Source organism: Heptranchias perlo, chromosome 14 (genome assembly GCF_035084215.1).
Source record: "Heptranchias perlo isolate sHepPer1 chromosome 14, sHepPer1.hap1, whole genome shotgun sequence".
Classification (NCBI taxonomy): domain Eukaryota; kingdom Metazoa; phylum Chordata; class Chondrichthyes; order Hexanchiformes; family Hexanchidae; genus Heptranchias; species Heptranchias perlo.
In genome coordinates, this window is record NC_090338.1 from 38,566,799 (window position 1) to 38,585,679 (window position 18,881).

Consider the following 18,881-nt stretch of genomic DNA (forward strand, 5'->3'; position numbering starts at 1 on the left):
TAGGGTTTTGCTGATACTTTGGGTATAGCTGAAAGATTTTCTTGAGTCCTAAGTGAAAGAAATGTTTTTTCATGAGCTTTAATTATATTAATATAATCACATATTAATAGTCCCTGCTCCAGAGATTACTAAATGATTGCCCTAACATGAATATTTCTGACAACCTATAAATTGACGTGTGATCTGTGACTTGCCTTTGGAAAAATAACTTTTATGCAACCTCCTGCATTGAGAGTTAATTAGAATATTAATTTGCACCCATTACATAGAATTACATAGAATGTACAGCACAGAAACAGGCCATTTGGCCCAATAGATCCATGCCGGTGTTTTATGTTCCACGCGAGAGTCCTCCCACTCTTCTTCATCTAACCCCATCAACATATCCTTCTATTCCTTTCTCCCTCGTGTTCATCTAGCTTCCCCTTAAATGCATCTAGCCAGTCGCCTCAACTACTTGTAGTAGCGAATTCCACATTCCAACCAGGCTCTGGGTAAAGAAGTTTCTCCTGAATTCCCTATTGGATTTATTAGTGACTATCTTATATTTATGGCCCCTAGTTCTGGTCTCTTCCACAAGTGGAAACATCTTCTTTATGTCTACCCCATCAAACCCTGTCATAATCCTAAAAACCTCCATCGGGTCACCCCTCAGTCTTCACTTTTCCAGAGAAAAGAGCCTCAGCCTGTTCAATCTTTCCTGATAGGTATAACCTCTCAGTTCTGGTATCATCCTAGTAAATCTTTTTTGCACCTTCTTCAGTGCCTCCATATCCTTTTAATAATAGAGTCCAGAACTGTTCACAGTACACCAAGGGGCCGATTTACGGATGGCGGAGCGGGTGCGTTGGGGAGGGGGGGGCTCCTAAAATTGTAGAAATCCGGAGCAGGTTCAGAGCCCAGCTCCAACCCCCGACTTCTGGGTTCCCTAGTGATGCGTTTGGGTGCGCGCGCACCTCCCGAATACAGGACTCCCACCGACAATTAAAGTCGGCATGATGATGATTTACATACCTTAACAGATAGTTAAGGTACTTGAGATACCTGATTGAGTAGACATTTTGGCAGGGGTGCAATTTTGAAGGAGCCTCAGTATGTTTCCCGTGCTGTGGGAAACACTCCCTGTTCTAGCAGACGTGTTTCAGCCAGCAGCCAGTCGGAGATGCAAATGATCATTTGGCAGATGGGGATAAAACCTCATTTATTGCAGCAGGGCACTCTGTCGCTTCAGACAAAGTTTTGGCTGCAAGACCTTTGTGTTTTCACTCAAAATTCTTATTTTCCACCCAAAACTCTGCTGTGCAAACACATTTACCTACTTTGCGGACCCCCTCAAACTCACACCGTCAGGATGGGGGCACCATAGCTGCATTCATCACTTCATCCGAGGACAAGCAACATCGCCAGCCTCGCCAGGCACAGCGTCCACCTCCGCTACGTGGAGCCCCACAACGCAGTGCTGCGCCACAGGCACCTGCACAAGAGCACGGAGGGCAACAACAGAGAGTGCGACGTCACAGGAGGCACTACCCTCGCAACAGAGTCTACAGACTCTGCTTCCTGGACCTCTCTGAGGAGCAGTACATACGGAGACTTAAAGACAGTCGCCAGGTAGTCGCAGACATCTGCAGTCTCCTTCATGCTGAGCTGCTCCTGGCTGGCCCGAGCAGCATCTCCATACCTGTCGCTGTCAAAGTCATCACTGCCCTCAACTTCTTTGCCTCCGGATCATTCCAGGGTGCCACCGGGGATACCGCCAGGGTCTCTCAGTCGTCTGCACACAAGTGCATAAGGCAGGTCACCGATGGCTTGTTTCGCAGGGCCTCGCATTACGTCAACATCCCCATGGATGACTTCAGCCAGACAGAGAGGGCAGTGGGATTCCACACTGTGGATGGCTCCCCACGGGTGCAGGGTGTAATCAATTGCACCCATATAGCAATACGGGCATCTCCACACGAGCCAGGAACGTTCATCAACAGGAAGGGCTATCACTCAATCAACACTCAGCTCATTTGTGACCACCGCAAGAGATTCCTTCACGTGTGTGCCAGATACGCTAGCAGCTGCCATGATTCCTTCATCCTCTGGGAGTCCAACATCCCGCCTCTCTTCCACGCACCGAACACCCGCAAGGGCTGGCTCCTCAGGGACAAGGGATACCCCCTGCACACTTGGCTCATGACACCTCTGAGGAACCCCACCACCGAGCAACAGCATCAGTATAACAACAGCCACATCGCTACGAGGTGTACAATTCAGCATGCTATAGGGCTGCTGAAGATGTGCTTCAGGTGCCTTGATCGTGCTGGGGGAGCGCTTCAAACGCACCTGACAGAGTGGGACGCATTATAGTCATGGGAACATGGCACAACAGAGAGAGGTGCTGCTTGAGGAGGCCCCATCCACATCTGCCACCCACATTGAGGAGGAGGCAGAGGAGGAGGAGGAGGAGCAACACATGGGCAGAGCAGCGGCTCACCTGGCTGCTCGTGAGGCCAGGGAGTCACTGATATGTGAACGGTTCTCCTAACATCAGACAGGGTGAAGAATCCAGCCCTCACCACCTGGATAGAGCAGCGGCCGCACCAGCATCCCCCCCTCCCTGTACAAAACACTCCTGCAACTACATATGGACCCACTGTAGAGTGACCCAATGGATGGCATCAAGTGTGGGCGTTCATAGTGAACCTCATGAAAGGGCCTTATTACAGAAGCCAGTCAAGAATGGCCAAGATGTGGCAGTAGTTGTGACAATAATAATATTTAATGTGCATTTAACAAAAAGCAAATATAAATAAAAAACATGACCAACCGTCAAACACCCTTGTGCCTCCCCTTTGTGCTTACAAAACCTTCGCCTTTCGCTTCCAACTACTTCTACGTGGTGCATCCCCTGTGGCTACAGCAGAGGTAGTGGCATGTTGCTCTTGTTCATGCCCTGACCGATTAGATGCTTTGGGCCTATGCTCTCTGGGTTTCGGTGTCAGCGAGGGCCGCTCCAAAGACTGCTCCACCTGCACCTGTGCAAGGGCAGACTCGGCCACCTGGAGAGGAAGCAGCTGGTACTGGTTGAGAGGGGGGCAGCGGGGGAGACCTAGGGACGCTTTGAGTGGCATCCCCACTTCCATGCCCCTTTTCGCCATCATCCCTCCCGCTGGGCCAGGCCCACACCACTCTGCTGGACGACAGTTTGGAGGACATTTGTGAAGCCTTGTAAGGCCAGTGCTAGAGTTTCTGCCTGCCTGTTTAAGGCAGCAAAATGTTGTTCACCCTGAGTCCGAAGGGTCGTTGTCAGGGCCTGAATGGACTCATTTGTGAGCCGTGCTTGAAGCTCCATGGAGGCTAGCCTTCCCTCCATCGCAGACATTCCCACACTTACCCGCGACATTATCTCAGAGATGCCCTCACATCTCTGTGACAGTATCTCAGAGATCCCTCCCTTGCCTGTGCCACCATTCCACTCATGCAGGAGTTGGACTCCTCCATCCTCTGCATGATTGTGGAGAGTGCGCGTGGCACCTGTTTCAGCACCTCACAAATGTGCTGCTGCCCCTCGATCATTATCTTTTTAATGGATGGCTCCCAGGGTTCAGCATCTGTGTCCAGCTGAGCAGAGCCTGGAGGAGAGTGCTGCCACTGAGGCAGACTCTCCACAGCTGCCCCTGCTCGTGCTCACATGTGTGTGGTAACTCACTATGTGCGACCCCAACTAACTGCGGACGGGGACCCACCGAGGTTTGTGTATCTGCGCTGGTGAATGGCTCGCTCAGAAGTGACCGTGCACCCTCAGAGGCCGGCACGTCTTCTGAGGCATCGCTCTCTCCTGTCACAGCGGTCGCTGAAGGCCCTGTAAGAGAACAGAAGGCAATATTAAGCATGATGACAGATGTTGAGGTGCTGAAGATGGCAAGGCATGTTAATATCAATTGATATTGTGTGCGCTGAATGTTAAAGTTCTGTCACCAGCTGTTTGTCAGGTGTCAGTCTCCTCATCCCCGACGGACAGGCACTCGAGGGTGCGGCTCAGCTCCAGCGCCTCCTGCTCCGTGTCTGTGAGGACGACTATCTGTTGCGGCCCCCCTCTCCGGTTCTCGCCCTCTCCCATGCATTCTGGGCTCTCTTCTCGTATAAGGGGAGAAAGTAGAGACGCGTGAGTGAGTGATGGTGATGTGGCCAACCGCTGAGTGCATTGCTTTGGGTGCGGCTGACCGTGAAAGAGATGCATCACAGGGTGAGTATGAGACAGAGCCATGACGTATGAGAATTGGGTTGTGTGGTAGTGGTGGGATGAGTACTGGGGAGGTGAGGAAGTGCAGGCAAGTTGAGGATGAGCTTTGAGTGGGTGTGAGGAGTGGTGTGATAGAGTAGTGTTGGCAGTGCAGAATGAGTTGGGGGGTGGGGGCAGTGATGTGGAAGACGGAATGTAGGAGAATGAGTAAGTGTACTCACTTTGGCTGACCTAGTTAGGTCATTGAAGCGCTTCCTGCACTGGATCCAGGTGTGGGATATGTTGCTACTGCTGGTGACCTCCTCTGCCACCTCGAGCCAGGCCTTCTTGGTGGCAGAGGCAGGGCACTTCCTCCCGTCGGCCTGGAGTGAGGCATCACTGAATCTAGGAGCAGCCTTTCCCCTGGGCTGCTCCATTGTGCTATTTAGGTGTTTCACCAGGAGCAGTCATTGGAGGAGATTCAAGAAGCGGCTCTCTTGAATAATCCATAAATTTGGTCGCAAGTAATAGCCAATGGAGGCATTATGATGAATAAAATATCAAACAATTAAGGTGTTAAATTGTGACACTGATACTGTCATCAATTAATCATATTGCAGCATTATTGTTGATGTTAGAAGAATGGATTAGAAAAAAAGAGTGAAATTTGACTTTGATGGTGGCATAAAATGGGGGTAGCGAATTGGCAGTCCGTCTTGCACCCCGGCCAATTTGCAGAAGTCGAATTTCGTCCCCGAAATGTTTTCTAAACACCTGCAATGGAATTTTTTTGTCAGCAGGGGGCAACTTAATTACATATCTGTTTTATTCATTGTTGTAATGTTTTGGCTGTAGTTGAAACATGTTTTCAGTAGAAGGTGCTAGTGTTACATGGTCAAATCTATTCGATCTCCTGTTACATTTCCATCATAAAACAGTGAAAAAAATGACGAACTGGTGAAAAACCATATTAATCTTTTAAATGTTATAAGCACTGATATTTAACTGTGGATATTATTTGAAGAGCGATATTGGCCTCACATTTTGGTGCCATGCAAATTTGTTGCTCAGTGATATATATCTATAGTCAGGATCCATATTCTGGCTGTATTGGGATGAGATAGGTAAATATTTCAGGTACTCTGGATATTCGACCATATTGACATTTCATTATAAATTCTAATTAAAAAGTTCATGTTGAATTGGATTCTACAAGATGTTGTTTAAGACTCATTGGATTACCAACAGGGACACTGGTTTATAGTGACGGAATAAGTCAAATTTGTTTTATTACGTTTGGTTCTTGGATTTTTGCTTGTGTTTTGTGGTATAAATTTCATGATTTAGCCATGTTTCCATGAAAATATAAATTAGTCGTTATCTGATTTTCTCTCATTTGTGAAAAGGACATAGTTTTCATTGAAAACAGTGTCAAATAGCTCCTCCAAGTCTGACAATATGGGTCCAGAAATTTTGGAACATTTCCTTCTTTGAAATTATTGTGTATTACTAGCTGATCTCCTGCGGCACTGCTCATGAGAAATCGAATGATATGTTGCTTGATAAGGATAGAAGCATTAAATGGTACAATGAGGAATGTCTAACTTTAAAGCAAAATAGAAACTATAATAAAATGAATGTAAGCAATTGAAAATTGGGATAAAATTCTTCCACCACAGCATCAGATTGCTAAACCCCAGTAATGTAGCAAAAAGTGTAATTGAATAGATATATTTGATTTGACATGATATTAAAATATGCCACATAGGAAATTGCACTTAATTTTTGAACTAATAATTATTTTCTTTGCATTATTTTCCTTGCATTGCCTTTTTAACTTGTCTTTTGACCCTACTGATTTGCTGGTCAAGCTGCAGTGACTTCATCCTTACGTGAAAGATTATTTCTAGTCCCATGCATCATGATTGTTGTCTTTTGTTACATTATTAAGAGGGGTGATATTAATGAAACAACTATGATGAGATTAAATTGCTCAAGAATTGTTTTGCAGCTACCATAATGACTCAGTGGGTAAATGCACCACCTGGTGTAATATCAAGTCATGGGGAGATGTCAGATTCAAGAAAGAAGTTGCATTTATATGGCGCCTTTCAGGATGTCACAATGCGCTTTACAGCCATGAAAGTATTTTTGAAGTGTAGTCACTGTTGTAATGTAGGAGGCGCAGCAGCCATTCTATGCACAGCAAGTTCCCAGAAATAGCAATGAGATAAATGACTAGTTAACTTGCTTTTGTAGGTGTTGGTTGAGGGAGAAATAATGGTCAAAATACTGAGAAAGTCCTTTGGTTATCTTCAAAGAGTGTCTTGGGATCTTTAACAAGCCACCTGATCCAGCATTGAAGGCCTCCAACAAAGCAGAACTCTGTTAGTACTGCACCAGAGTGTCAGCCTAAATTATGTACTCTAAATCCTTGAGTGGGGTTTGATCCAATAACCTTCTGACTCAGAGATGAGAGTGCTGCCAAATGAGCCAAAGCTAACACAAGAGATATCAGTATATGGTGATGTAGTAAGGGTAGAAAATGCAAGCTTCCTTTTTCATTCTCAGGATGTGGCCGTCACTGGTAAGGCCGGCATTTATTTCCCATCCTTAGTTGCCCTGAGAAGGTGCTGGTGGGCCTTCTTCTTGAACCGCTGGTAGTGGTTTGATACAACTGAGTGGCTTGGCAGGCCACTTCAGAGGAAGTTAAGAGTCAACCATTTTGGTGTGGGACTGAAATCACACATAAGCCAGACGAGGTAAAGATGGCATGTTTCTAAAGGACATTAGTGAACCAGTTGGGTTTTTACAACAATCCAAAAGCTTCATGGTCACTTTTACCGGCTCTTTTATTTCCATATTTTAAAAACTGAATTCAAATTCTCAAAGTGCCATCGTGGAATTTGAACTCACATTCTCTGGATTAGTAGTCTAGGTCTTTGGATTACTAGATCTGAAATAAAACAGGGGAATTGGAGGCAATATCCCAAAGCAAGGAACCAAGTAGATGTAGTAGGAATAACTGAAACACGGCTTCATAAAGAACACGACTGGCAACTAAATATTGCAGGTTATAACTTAATCAGAAAGGGTAGGAAAGGAAGAAGAGTAGCTGTACTAATTAGGGATAACATAATGGCAGTAGAAAAGAGGGACATAACTAACCGAAGGATAGAAACAGAATCTATATGGATTGAAATAAAAGATAAGAAGGGATCGATCATGCTAATAGAGGTATAACAAGGGGCACAAAGGTTCGGGGGAGAAAGATAGCACTAGAGCAAGTAATAGTACGGTATTAGGTGGGATCTTACTAAGAGAGAGTACAAGAAAGTCTAAGACTGGTTTGCAGTGCGTGTAAATGCACGAAGCGTGGTAAACAAGGTTGGTGAGCTACAGGCGCAAATAGCCACATGGGAATGTCATGGCGATAATGGAGACCTGGCTCAAAAAAGGGCAGGATTGGGTACCAAATATTCCTGGATACAAGGTGTTCAGGAAAGATAGGAAAGGAAAGAAAGGAGGGGTGGTGGCTGTATTGATTAGGGAGAATATTGCAGTACTGGAGAGAGAGAATGTGCTGGATGGTCAAGGACAGAATCTATTTGGCTAGAGTTAAGAAATAAAAGAGGTGCCATTACACTACTGGGTGTATTCTATAGGCCACCAGCTAGTGGGAAGGATATAGATGAGCAAATTTGCAGGGAAATTACAGAGAGGTGCAAAAGCTATAGAGTACTGATAACTAGGGACTTCAACTATCCTAATATAGACTGGGATAACAATAATAATATAAGGGGCAAAACGGGGGAGGAATTTTTGAAATGTGTTCAGGATAACTTTCTTAACCAGTACATTTACAGCCCAATGAGGAAGGAGGCATTGCTGGACTTGGTTCTAGAAACGAGGTGGGCCAAGTGGAGCAAGTGTCAGTGGGGGAGCATTTAGGAAACAGCGATCATAGTATCATAAGGTTTAGAATAGCTATGGAAAAGGACACGGACCACTCTAAAGTAAAAATACTCTATTGGAGGAAGGCCAATTTCAGTGGGATGAGAACAGATCTGGCCCGGGTAAATTGCAATCAAGGATTGGCAGACAAAACTGTAATTGAACAGTGGGCGGCATTTAAAGAGGAGATGGTTCGGGTACAGTTTAGGCACAATCCCATGAGGCAGAAAGGTAGGGCTATTAAAGACAAAGGTCCCTGGATGACAAAAGAGATAGAGAGTAAGATGAAATGGAAAAAAGGGGCATATGACAGATGTCAGGTTGATAACACAAGTGAGAACCAGGCAGAATATAGAAAGTTCAGAGGGGAAGTGAAAAAGGAAATAAGGGGCAGAGAGAGTATGAGAATAGACTGGTGGCCAACATAAAAGGGAGTCCAAAAGTCTTCTACAGGCAAAATGGGTAGTAAGACGGGGAGGTGCGGCTGATTAGGGAACATTAGGGAGATTACTCATGGAGGCAGAGGGGATGGCCAAGGTACTAAATGAGCACTTGCATCTGTCTTTAGCAAGGAAGAAGATGCCGCCAGAGTCTCAGTAAAGGAAGATATAGTTGAGATACAGGAGGGGCTAAAAATTGATAAGGAAGAGGTACTTGAAAGGCTAACTGTACTTAAAGTAGATAAGTCACCCGGTCCAGATGGGATGCATCCTAGATTGCTGAGGGAAGTAAGGGTGGAAATTGCGGAGGTCCTGGCCATAATCTTCCAAACATCCGTAGATACGGGGGTGGTGCCTGAGGACTGGAGAATTGCAAATATTACACCCTTGTTCAAAAAAGGGTGTAAGGATAAACCCAGCAACTATAGGCCAGTTAGTTTAACCTCAGTGGTGGGGAAACTTTTAGAAACTATAATTCAGGACAGAATTAACTCTCACTTGTACAAGTGTGGATTGATTAGGGAAAGCCAGCATGGATTTGTTAAAGGCAAATCATGTTTAACTAACCTGATAGAGTTTTTTGATGAGGTAACAGAGAGGGTAAATGAGGGCGATACAGTTGATGTGGTGTATATGGACTTTCAAAAGTGTTTGATAAAGTGTCGCATGGTAGGCTTATCATCAAGATTGCGGCCCATTGCAGTAGGAATATGGATACAGAATTGGCTAAGTAACAGGAAACAGAGAGTAATGGTGAACGGTTGTTTTGCGGACTGGAGGCAGGTGTACAGTTGTGTTCCCCAGGGGTCGGTCCTGGGACGACTGCTTTTCTTGATATATATTAATGACTTGGACTTGGGTGTACAGGGCACAATTTCAAAATTTGCAGATGACTCAAAACTTGGAAGTGTAGTAAACAGTGAGGAGGATAGTGATAGACTTCAAGAGGATATAGACAGGCTGGTGGCATGGGCAGACACGTGGCAGATGAAATTTAACACAGAAAAATGCAAAGTGATACATTTCGGTAGGAAGAACGAGGAGAGGCAATATAAACTAGACGGCACAACTCTAAAAGGGGTACAGGAACAGAGAAATCTGGGGGTATATGTGCACAAATCGTTTAAGGTGGCAGGACAGGTTGAGAAAGCGGTTAAAAAAGCATACGGACTCCTGGGCTTTATAAATTGAGGCATAGAGTACAAAAGTATGGAAGTCATGATGAATCTTTCTAAAACACTGGTTCGGCCACAACTGGAGTATTGTGTCCAGTTCTGTGAACCGCACTTTAGGAAAGATGTGAAGGCCTTAGAGAGGGTGTAGAAGAGATTTACTAAAATGATTCCAGGGATGAGGGACTTTAGTTGCGTGGATAGACTGGAGAAGCTGGGGTTGTTCTCCTTGGAACAGAGATGGTTGCGAGGAGATTTGATAGAGGTATTCAAAATCATGAAGGTTCTAGACAGAGTAGATAGAGAGAAACTGTTCCCATTGGCGGAAGAGTCAAGAACCAAAGGTCATAGATTTAAGGTGATTTACAAAAGAACCAAAAGAACCATGAGGAAAAACTTTTTTATACAGCGAGTGGTTAGGATCTGGAATGCACTGCCCGAGGGGGTGGTGGAGGCAGATTCAATCATGGCTTTCAAAAGGGAACTGGATAAGTACTTGAAAGGAAAACATTTGCAGGACTACAGGGATAGGGCGGGCGAGTGGGACTAGCTGGATTGCTCTTGCATAGAGCCGACGTAGACTCGATGTGCTAAATGTCCTTCCTCCGTGTTGTTACCTTTCCAGGATTCTATGATTCTACCACTGACCATCTAATAATGGATAGGAGGTAGAGGAAGAAATATGTAAGCAAATATGTGAAATGAGTAAAAGGCATAGAATAATAATCATGGGAGATTTAAATAAACTGACAAGAAGAGATAGGTAAAGGGGTACAGGGAATAGAGTTTTTATAATGTGTGCAGGACTCATTTCTCACCCAGCATGTAAAAAGCCCAACAAGAGAGGAAGCACTGCTAGATCTGGTAATGGGAAATGAACCAGAACAGATAAGAGAAGTAAGCATGGGGAACATCTAGGTATCACAACATAATAAGCTTTATGATGAAGATTGAGAAGGACATAACTAAGACAAAGACCAAAGCAATAAATTGGAAAAAAAGCTGATTTTAAGGGGATGAGAATGGTACTAGGGAAAAAACTGGAAAAATTTACTGACAAGTAAAGAAATAGAACAGCAGTGGGAAACATTTAAAATGGTGATCAATAGAGTCCAGGAGAAATATTTCCCACTAAAAAGCAAGAACAAACTCGCCAGTAATGACACACCATGAATGAATAAAGAAATAAGGGCAAAATTGAAACTAAAGAAAAAGGCATGCACTGAGTACATAGACAAAAAAGGAGATGATAGGGCGGGGGAGTGGGACTAGCTGGATTGCTCTTGCATAGAGCTGGCACTGACTCGATGGGCCGAATGGCCTCCTTCCTTGCTGTAAACTTTCTATGATTCTATGAAGATAAGAGGGAATATGAAAAGGTTAGGAAAGAAGTCAAAAAAACAATTAGGTAGGCAGAAAGAAACCACAAAATTAAATTATCGAGGAATATAAAAACAAATAGTGAAGTATTCTACAGACACATAAATAACAAAAGAAAAATCAGGATAGGGATAGGGACACTAAGGGATACACACGATAACCTCACAGGCAATGACAGTGAAATGGCAGAAATATTAAGTAATTACTTTTTTTCAATATTTACCGGGGCAACTAATATGGTGGGCATGACATTAGAAGAAGTGATCAAAAAAGATGTAAAGACATTTAAGATAGAAAGGGGGGAGATAATTGATAAATAATTCAAACTCAGAGAGGATAAAACCCCAGGTTTGGATGGATTGACTTCGCGCATACTAAAAGAAGTTAGGGAAGCGATAGTAGAGGCACTGTTACATATATATAAGAATTCATTAGGAAAGGGAATAGTGCCAGAGGACTGGCGGACAGCTAATGTAATTCCTGTATTTAAAAAGGGAGATAGAGCATGCCAAGGGAACTATAGACCGATAAGCTTAACGTCAGTGGTAGGAAGATAATGGAATCCATACTCAAAGATGTAATAGAAAAATATCTAAAAACTGAAAATATAATAAAGAATAGTCAGCACGGATTTCAAAAGAGAAGGTCATACTTGACCAACCTTATTGAATTATTTGAAGAATTAACAGAACGCGTAGACGAGGGCAGTGTAGTAGATGTAATATATTTGGATTTTCAAAAGGCCTTCAATAATGTACCACATAATAGACTCATGACTAAGGCCAGTGCATGTGGAGTCAGGGGATAAGTAGCAAAATGGATAGCAAGCTGGCTACAAAACAGAAAACAGAGAGTACAGGTTAAATGTAGTTACTCAAACTGACAAAAGGTGGGAAATGGTGTTGCACAAGGATCAGTGCTGGGACCACTGTTGTTCGCCATATACATAAATGATTTAGACTCGGGAATTGGAAGTACAATTTCAGAATTTGCAGACAACACCAAATTAGGGGGTATAGTTAATATGGAGGAGGACTGACAAAATACAGGAAGACATTAATAAACTTGCATAATGGATGTGAATTTGGCAAATGAATTTCAATATAGATAAGTGTGAAGTGGTACATTTTGGTAGGAATAATAATGGGACCACATACTCCTTGGAAAGTAAGAGTCTAAATGGGGTAGAGGAGCAGAGGGATCTGGGGGTACAGATACACAGATCACTAAAAGTAGCGGCGCAGATTAATAAGATCATTAAAAAAACAAACCAAGCACTGGGGTACATTTCCAGAGGGATAGAATTGAAAAGCAGAGAAGTTGTGCTAAACTTATACAGAACCTTGGTTAGGCCACATTTAGAGTACTGCGAACAGTTCTGGTCGCCTCACTATAAAAAGGATATGGAGGCACTAGAGAAGGTGCAAAAAGATTTACTGAGATGATACCAGAAATGAGAGGTTATACCTATCAGGAAAGATTGAATAAGCTGGGGCTCTTTTCTCTAGAAAATAGAAGACTGAGTGGTGACCTGTTAGAGACTTTAAGATTATGAAAGGATTTGATAGGGTAGACGTAGAGACAATGTTTCTACTTGTGGGGGCGACCAGAACTAGGGGCCATCCATATAAGATAGTCACTAACAAATCCAGTTGGGAATTCAAGAGAAACTTCTTCACCCATAGAGTGGTAAGAATGTGGAATTCACTACAACAAGGAGTAGTTGAGGCGACTAGCATAGTTGCATTCAAGGGGAAGCTCGATAAACACATGAGGGAAAAGGGAATAGAAGGATATGTTGATAGGTTTAGATGAAAAAGGGTGGGAGGAGTCGCACATGGAGCATAAACACCGGCATGGACCTGTTGGGCTGAATGGCCTGTTTCTGAGCTATGTATGCTTTGTAATTCTTTGTAACATAACCATTATACTACTGTACTATTTATCTGCATTTATTGGTGCTGTGAGGACTCCTCACACTCCAAAATTACTTCACGAACAATAGCAATCAATGAGGGAAAAATGTTGAACTTAATTTGTTGAGATGTCATTAAAGAACATGATGAGTTGATACAAAATCACACGTGTGGAAGTTAATCAGAAAGTTAATAATTAATTCCTGGTCAGACCTGCAGATAATGATATTAACCAATGGCAAAATTTCAAGTTATCACCATAGCAGTACCAAAATGGAATAATATAGGCAAATATTCTGTCCCTATAGCTTGTGGTATAGCAACAATTACATCGTCCTTCAACATTTGCAGTTCCAAGGCATTCCAGAGCTTCCTTCCTGAATACTACCAGTAATCATTTCTCATAGAGAGTGAATTGTTTGTATGCATAACATCTACTACCTGACCTTTACTGTGCCCTGAAATTATGTGCCAGTTTTGTCTTTAAACAAAAGAGCATTATGGATTGAGAATGGATGACTTGGGCCATGGGAAGTCTTAATGCAATATATTCTGTTTGCAATCTTGACATGTTTAATGTAACATGGATAACATGCTATTTTCATCTTTACTTATCTTGCTACATCCATGCTAACATTTCTGTGTGTCACTGCAGTATTTTTTCATATATCTTTAACAATTTTAACTCTTGCATGTCTCTATATGTCCTATGCTGTTACAGTACAGTAATGTTGCTGCTTTACCATTGCGTTCTTCGGTCAGTCATGCAGGTTCTTCTGGACTTTCCAACAGATCATCAAGAATTGAGACTGAATTTATATTGTCTATGAAATATTGCCATGCTTGTTACCTCATTTCATATCTGGAGGTGGTCCTCCTGGACCAAAAATTTAAATATGTTTCTTCATTACACATCTCTCAAAGATAGCCAAGGGCCCAGGAAGGTCAAGAGCAGTAAGATCATAGGAACACTATTACCACTAAGTTCTCCTCCAAGCCACATATTATCCTAACTTGGACATATTTCACTGTTCCTTCATCATCACTGAATATCATCTTGAGAGGAATAGCAACAACAATAACAACTTGCATTTATATAGCACCTTTAACATAGCAAAATGTCCCAAGGTGCTTCACAGGAGCATTATCAGACAAAATTTGATACTGAGCCACATGAGATATTACAGTAGATGACCAAAAGCTTGGTCAAAGAGGTAGGTTTTAAGGAGTGTCTTAAAGGAGGAGAGAGCGGTAGAGAGGCAGAGAGGTTTAGGGAGGGAATTCCAGAGCTTAGGGCCTAGGCAGCTGAAGGCACAGCCACCAATGGTGGAGTAATTAAAATCAAGGATGCACAAGAGGCCAAAATTGGAGGAGCGCAGAGATCTCGGAGGGTTGTAGGGCTGGAAGAGGTTACAAGGATAGGGAGGGACGAGGCCACGGAGGGATTTGAAAACAAGGATGAGAATTTTAAAACTGAGGTGTTGCCAGACCGGGAGCCCCTCAGCGAGCACAGGGCTGATGGGTGAATGGGACTTGGTGCAAGTTAGGATATGGGCAGCAGAGTTTTGGATGAGCTCAAGTTTATGGAGGATGGAAGATGGGAGGCTGACCAGGAGAGCACTGGAATAGTCAGGTCTAGAGGTAACAAAGGTAACATGAGGGTTTCAGCAGCAGATGAGCTGAGGCAGGGGCAGGGACGGGCGATGTTACGGAGGTGGAAGTAGGCGGTCTTGGTGATGGAGCAGATATGTGGTCAGGAGCTCGTCTCAGGGCCAACCAGGACACCAAGGTTGCGAACATCAGCACAAAGACTGCCATGGTTCAAGGAGATAGCCTACCACCACTTTCTTAGGGCAGCTAGGAGTGGACAACAAAAGAAATGCGGCTTTGTCTGTGTTGCCATATCCCAAGGACAAATTTAAAAGTTGTTAAATCTGGCTTGGTCACAGCAATTTTTGTAAAGCATGTGATCTCTATTGCTGCATTAATGATTTTTTGATAATTACACTGGCTCAGTGGCTTGTTAGTTGCTTGAGAGGAGTTAAAGGATCATTATTGTAAGTGTGTCATGATTGTTATTTTAATCCCACAAACAAAGTCACATTCTCAGGAAGTGCACATTTAAAAACCAAATGTTTCTGCCATTTGATTAGCAGTTTGAAAATAACAGTAAAAACAGGGCATTCAATCCATTTTTCAACAGAAGAGAATTTAGTCCAAAAAGTCTTCATCTACAAAATCATAAAAATTTACAGCTATAAAAGGATACCACTTGGATCAATTTGATAACAGCAAACCATACCTGATTTACCATTGATACTGAAAATGTTTGTACAATTCTTTACAATGTAAATTGATACTTCCGCATTAAAACATTATTACTGACATTTCAATCAAGTTAATAGGATCTTGCCTGCTAATTTGCTTCATGAGCATAACCTCACATTGCACCAAACAGAATCCATTAAATGGCTTATTAACGCCTCTGTGTCAGTGGGATATCACTGGCAATACTGGAAAATCTCATAGGATTTCTTAAGTACTGCAGTGTACTGCAACCTCTAAAATGATGAATGGTTATTAATTAGCAGTAGCACACAACACTCTGAAAAATCCACTAGGATTATCTGAAATAATGCAAATAGAAAAATCAATTGACTAGAAGTATTACATAATGAGAGACTTAAAAATAATCATAATCTGTGTCCCATGTATCAATAAACATGCTTTATGTTATAGCAGTAATTTTGTGTTAATTGGAGTGTATTTAAGTCAAAATGAGGGTTTGGAGTGGTACAAATAACATTTGACATACTAAGGCCTTCTCTTGATGAAGTATTTTATTTTGGCATTACAGAAGCAGAATTCATTACCATTATGCAGCCAACAGTTCATGTGCATTTTGGAGGCATGTAGTGGGGATTGTTTTTTAACCAGGAGTCAGGCAGCAAGTTCTGAATTTTGCACATAATACTTTGAATCCTTGACATTACACACAGAAGTGTTAGTTGTCTTAGCAACTGTATTAAAAACAATAAAATGTTTCTGAAAGGTGGTCATCAGCTACAATGCAGGACACTTTTTTTCCCTATTATTAATTCCACAATTACTTTTAATAGGTCCAGTTGTTTTGAGTTAGAGAAGTATATTTCCTTCTGTGTATTGTACTGTGGAATTGAGTACTGGTTGTTGGACTGACGACGAAAACCATCAGCTTGACCTCTTCAGGTGAGCTACCTATGCTCACTTATAAGTTCGGGTAACTAAGCAGGGAAATAGTTTATTATTTAATCATAGTTGAATAAAAATATTATTTTTAAAAGTTATTTGGGGGAAGTAAATAATATCAAATTTCTGGATGCATTAATAGTATTTTGTTGCTAGAGGTGAGATTTATGATTACAACTGTGAAGCAGATTGTAAATTCACTTAACGATATTGGGTGTCATATTGCTCCAGTGTGTTGGAGCACCAATGTATGCATCACCATTGGTGGGACATGATTTTCTGGGTATACACGACCACACACTGAGCTCTTAATCTTAAAACAAGTCACTGTGGGAAAGAAAGTCATTATTGGGTCATTGCCATGCATTTTGTTGCACTTGATACATTCATGTGGCTACCCTTTCTTACCACAAGAGGCATGTGTCCCAGAAAGATCAGGGGAAAGAGGGGAGAAGATAACTTTAAAAAGCATGTGTGTGTGTGTGTGTGTGTGTGTGGGCAGGGAGGGTGGGATGGAGGGTGAGTCCATATTCTCACAAAAGAAAATCATATATGTACAATTACTTTTTAAGTTAAAAGCCCTCAACTTATTTTTTTAATGAGTCTGGGTTTCTTTGACTTTCCAGTTCATTGCCTGGCCAGTAGCAGAAAAATATGTCATCATTACCAATGATATACTGAGGAATTTGACGTTAACCAGGGATGCCATTTTGTTAGCAGGCTGAGGGAACTGCAACTGCATGACCAAGGCCATCTGCAGACTCACCTAGTTTAGCAGACAGTAGAGGACGATGTAACACACACAATAGGCTCTTTGTCCTATCTGTCACAATATACAGCAGATCAGGGTGGAGACATGTGGCCATTTGGATTGGATATATAAACTAAACTTTAAAAAGAATGCAATAAAGCAGTATCATCTATGGGGATGCGGGTACATTATTTTCTCATATTTGAACAATAATTAAAATAAGATATACTACTCTATCATGAATTTGGAATGTTGCCTTATTTCATTTTTAATAGACAAAGCAAACTATGTTTTTGAATGTAAATTAATTTGGTTCACGCATTTAAATTGCTAATAGCAGCACTGATGTAAATAACAGGCGTTTCCTACAATTTGAACAAACTAATTGAAGGATGATTATCAATGCCTGGTTACATTTCAGCTTACAGAATTGTTTGTCTCAAAACTTTTAGTGGGGTGTGGATCTTTGTAGGCAGAAATTACATTTCCTGTTGATTGAGTCATGAGAATCCTATTGAGATTCTTACACATACTGCATATTTTTATTCTTATATAGTCAGAACTTTTCCAACAGAAAACAGAGACCTTCAAAGGACCCAGTGTAAATTTTTGATTATGTATTTAAGTTCTATATTGTACTTTTAATATTTTGCCAAACTTTTGTGTACTGGAGGATTGCAAATGTTACACCCCTCTTCAAAAAAGGGGAGAGGGATAAACTCGGCAAATACAGGCCAGTCAACCTAACGTCGATGGTGGGGAAATTTTTAGAGAAAATAAACCGGGACAAAATTAATTGGCACTTGGGAAAGTATGGGCTAATAAAAGAAAGTCAGTACAGATTTGTTAAAGGAAAATCGTGTTTGACTAACTTGATTTTTAAAAATTTGTTCATGGGATGTGGGCGTCGCTGGCAAGGCCAGCTTTTATTGCCCATCCCCAATTGCCCCTGAGAAGGTGGTGGTGAGCTGCCTTCTTGAACCGCTGCAGTCCGTGTGGTGAAGGTTCTCCCACAGTGTTGTTAGGAAGGGAGTTCCAGGATTTTGACCCAGCGACGATGAAGGAATGGCGATATATTTCCAAGATGGGATGGTGTGTGACTTGGAGGGGAACGTGCAGGTGATGTTGTTCCCATGTGCCTGCTGCCCTTGTCCTTCTAGGTAGTAGAGGTTGTGGGTTTGGGAGGTGCTGTCGAAAAAGCCTTGGCGAGTTGCTGCAGTGCATCCTGTGGATGGTACACACTGCAGCCACAGTGCGCCAGTGGTGAAGGGAATGAATGTTTAGGGTGGTGGATGGGGTGCCAATCAAGCAGGCTGCTTTGTCCTGGATGGTGTTGAGCTTCTTGAGTGTTGTTGGAGCTGCACTCATCCAGGCAAGTGGAGAGTATTCCATCACACTCCTGACTTGTGCCTTGTAGATGGTGGAAAGGCTTTGGGGAGTCAGGAGGTGAGTCACTCGCTGCAGAATACCCAGCCTCTGACCTGCTCTTGTAGCCACAGTATTTTTATGGCTGGTCCAGTTAAGTTTCTGGTCAATGGTGACCCCCAGGATGTTGATGGTGGGGGATTCAGCAATGGTAATGCCGTTGAATGTCAAGGGGAGGTGGTTAGACTCTCTCTTGTTGGAGATGGTCATTGCCTGGCACTTGTCTAGCGCAAATGTTACTTGCCACTTATCAGCCCAAGCCTGGATGTTGTCCAGGTCTTGCTGCGTGCGGGCACGGACTGCTTCATTATCCGATTGAGTTCTTTGATGAAGTAACGGAGAGGGTTGATGAGGGCAATGCGGTTGATGTATATCTGGGCTTTCAAAAGGCATTTGATAAAGTAC